Below are 3802 nucleotides of genomic sequence, written 5' to 3'. Positions count from 1 at the left end.
TATTAATGTAATGTTGATACTGGGCACATTTTTCATTCATAAGTCCAAATGTATGAAGACGAAACCTTATTTTTTTGTATTTAAAAGAGAATTGATTTGTAATTTCTTTCCAGCATTGGAATGTATGAAAAGTAAAAAGGCCCAGAAATTGGCTGGAATAATAAGAGACCTTGAGCTCTTAAAAAGAGGAATAAAGAGACCCCTCTGTATTTGTATTTTATATATTTAATTTTATTTTAACTGATATGTGCCTTGCTTAATACTCATTTACCAATGCCATTGTAGATGTACATTCTGTTTTTTGTTCTGTTCTTGGTGTTCAATTAAAAAAAAAAAAAAAAAAATTGATTGTTTCCTTTTATTTAATTAGCATTAAATATACTTTAACAGCATCTGCAGTTTTTTCTCTCTCAATTGATTGGACTATTGATTGATTCTTATGTTTACTTTATAGATTATAATTGTCTATACCATAGTATGTTGTCTTCTAAAAAAATGTAAACTCCATATTTAAAAATATATAAATAGATGTTACATTATCACTGTTAAAGGAGACAATAAATAGATTACAAATAAAAAGTTAAACGATCGTAACAAATAAGCATCCCAGGAAACAATCTACAAACAATAAAAGAACATCACTTATAATGTTAATTGTGCAAAAGCAAAACAAATTTAACAGATTGATTCTTAAGAGTAGGTGCTGATAACCTGGTTATATCCTGCTCTACTCGAGGCAGAGAAACAGCAGGAGAAAGCTGTTGTTGTTGTTGCTGCTGCTGCTGACTCTGAGCTGCCTGAATATGACCGAAGATTTGAGTCAGAACACTAATAAGATTCGTCACGACATCTGGATATTCTCTCTGCTAAATGTGACATGGCAAATCATTACATGAGATGACCTTGATACACGTACATTTACTGTGAGCATTGTAAGAACTTAAAGGTGGGGTATGTGATTTTCTTTTTTGACCATTTTTTCAAAATAACTTGAAATGCTATTCCTAACCCACTTACTGGCTGTAAATTAGAAGCACTGAAATGAAAATTAAGCAATTTAATCATCTGTGGAACGGGCAGGACTCGAAAAACTCCAGCCAATCATTTTCAAGACCATCTAGAATCATTGGACAGAAAATGTGTCAATCAAACGGTCGTACCATGCCCCACTCCCCCACCACCCTGGCCTGCGTGTCCCGTTCAGTGCGCATACTCAAAGCTCGTGACCCAGTAACAGGAAGCGATTGTATTTATGTATGGAGAATAGAGCTTTTATAGTGCTAGTGGGGTTGTTCCACATTTCTATGAATCCTGTTTTGAATAGAAGACCGCTGTACAGACGCCAGGGCTGGCTATGTTCTTTTTTTTTTTACAGTTATGAGAAAATCAGCTCCACACCTTTCAAGAGTGGTATGCGAACCCCTCCTCCTGCTGTGTCAACAATTTGCTCTGAAAAATTGTCTGACAGGTGAATGCACTGTTTGACTAGTGAATCTAGAACACTGCTAGAACACTGCGCATCTGAGTTTTCGCTCGTGCATGATTGCGCATCCATGTTTTTCGAATGGGTGGAGTCAGGGCCAGCGTTGGAGGAGAGAAGGTAGGACCTTAGAGTTGTGTATTTTCAAAATCTGCCGGCCGTTTTGCAAATCACATACCCCACCTTTAAGTAGCTTGTGAACAGGTTCGTTGAGCAATGGAGGAGTCAGGAGACAGCGAAGCAGGTTTGAAATCAGCACTTTAATTTCTTTCACGAATATATGACGGTCACCGCCGTAGAAATGTAAACATAAACAAAACAATATCACTCTGTGGAGCTTCCTGGATCCACTCACTCTCTCTCGACACTTGGCGTCCCTTTAAATGTCTTTCTCCGTATCACTACAACAAGACACATGTGTTAAGAGATAATTACAAACCAGGTGACAAGCCTTACCGCTCGCTCTCTCGCTCTCTCTCTCTCTCTCTCTCTCTCCCTCCCTCCCGCAGGCCGACACACGACCACGCCCCCCATGCCACATAGCTGTATAACGCAGGGTTAAGAATATAGGGGATGTGAACATTTTATATTTCAAAACTTTATATTTAAAGACAGAACACATGCACGTTTGTTACGATCCTTTAACTTTTTATTTGTAATCTATTTATTGTCTCCTTTAACAGTGATAATGTTACATCTAAATATGGAGTTTACATTTTTTTTTTAGAAGACAACATACTATGGTATAGACAATTATAATCTATAAAATAAACATAAGAATCAATCAATAGTCCAATCAATTGAGAGAGAAAAAACTGCAGATGCTGGCTATGTTAGCCAGTATGGCTAATAAATCCACCGCTTTAACTGATCTCTAACTTCTTTATCTGAAGCAAACGCTGTTAAAGCACATTTAATGCTAATTAAATAAAAGGAAACAATCAACTTTATATACCTGAGATCCACCTGCATGCTTGTGCTCAGCCATGATGTTTGATCCGTGTCTCAAGCTAATGATGTAATTTCCAGAGAGGCATCACTGAGCCCGTTGTACACGCCCCAATCCCCTGACTCCACCCCCACGTCAAAACAGTGCCATAAAGTGAAACGCACAGAAAAGTGAAGCGCAAAGGCAAAACGGTATCACAAGCTCACACGTGATGGAAATGCAGATTAAAAGGAGCGTTGCAAAATAATTAGTAGGCATTGCAAAGAAAAAGATGTGTGGCAAAATCATTGCTGCCTAAAAATCTGTTGCAGAGATAAAAAAGGATAAAAGATCTTTAGATTATTTTACAACAGTCATTGATTTTTGCAATTAATTACATCTTGGTTTTTGCTATATTTTATTTATATTTTGCAATTCTTTATTTTTGTTTGCAAAACTTTCTTTTTTTCTCTTGATACTTTATTTTACGTTTGTGATACTTAATTTTTGTTTAAAAAAAAAAAATGTTTTTTGCTCAATACTTTTTTATTTTGCAATACTTTATATTTTTGCAAATATATGTGGCATGGAATTGATCCCATAGGTTTGGGAATACTAATTGCACAAGTAACTGCTTGGTGCACCCCGTGTACAAACAAATTGATTAATTTCAGATTATTTTACTCTGGATTGGGGCACCCAGCAGGGTTGCTCTCTTTAACAATTATTGTTCTGTCTTGCTCTGGAACCATTAGCAGCCACGATAAGAAAGGAAGATGATTTTCCAGGGGTGGTGGCGGGAGGTATGGCGCATATGCTTTTGCTTTATGCAGATTATATTTTATTATTTGTCTCCGACCCCACTAGAGCTATGCCTTGCCTCCCCAGAATTATTCATTCCTTTTCTAAATTCTCAGCATACAGAGTTCCTTTGTCTAAATCCAAAGCTTTGGCTCTGGCAGCATACTGTCCAGCGATGGCTTTTCAGCGGGGCATCTTCCATTGGCCCAAACAGGGCATTAAGTACTTGGGCATTTTATTTCAAGCAAATTTGTGGGATTTAGTTAGTTAAGTTTGACCCCTTAATAAAAAGTTTTTCGAGCAGTGTGGGCAGGTGGGCTTCATTACATTCATCAATGATTGGGAAGGTTAATGTTATTAAAATTAACTGTATTCCAAAATTCAACTATCTGCTACAATCTCTCCCTGTCGATGTCACCCTCTCTTATTTCATGTAATTTTTATAGCATAGTGAAGTCCTTCAATTGGAAGGAAAAGAGCCCAGATTAAAGTTACATAGGCCGATTGACAAAGGTGGGTTAGACCTACCCAAGATTTCGTTTTATTATTATGCATTCGGTCTCAGACATTTGGCTCATTGGTTGCTTCCACCT

This window comes from Xyrauchen texanus, chromosome 5 (genome assembly GCF_025860055.1).
Source record: "Xyrauchen texanus isolate HMW12.3.18 chromosome 5, RBS_HiC_50CHRs, whole genome shotgun sequence".
Lineage (NCBI taxonomy): Eukaryota > Metazoa > Chordata > Actinopteri > Cypriniformes > Catostomidae > Xyrauchen > Xyrauchen texanus.
Note: the sequence above shows the minus strand (reverse complement) of the source record.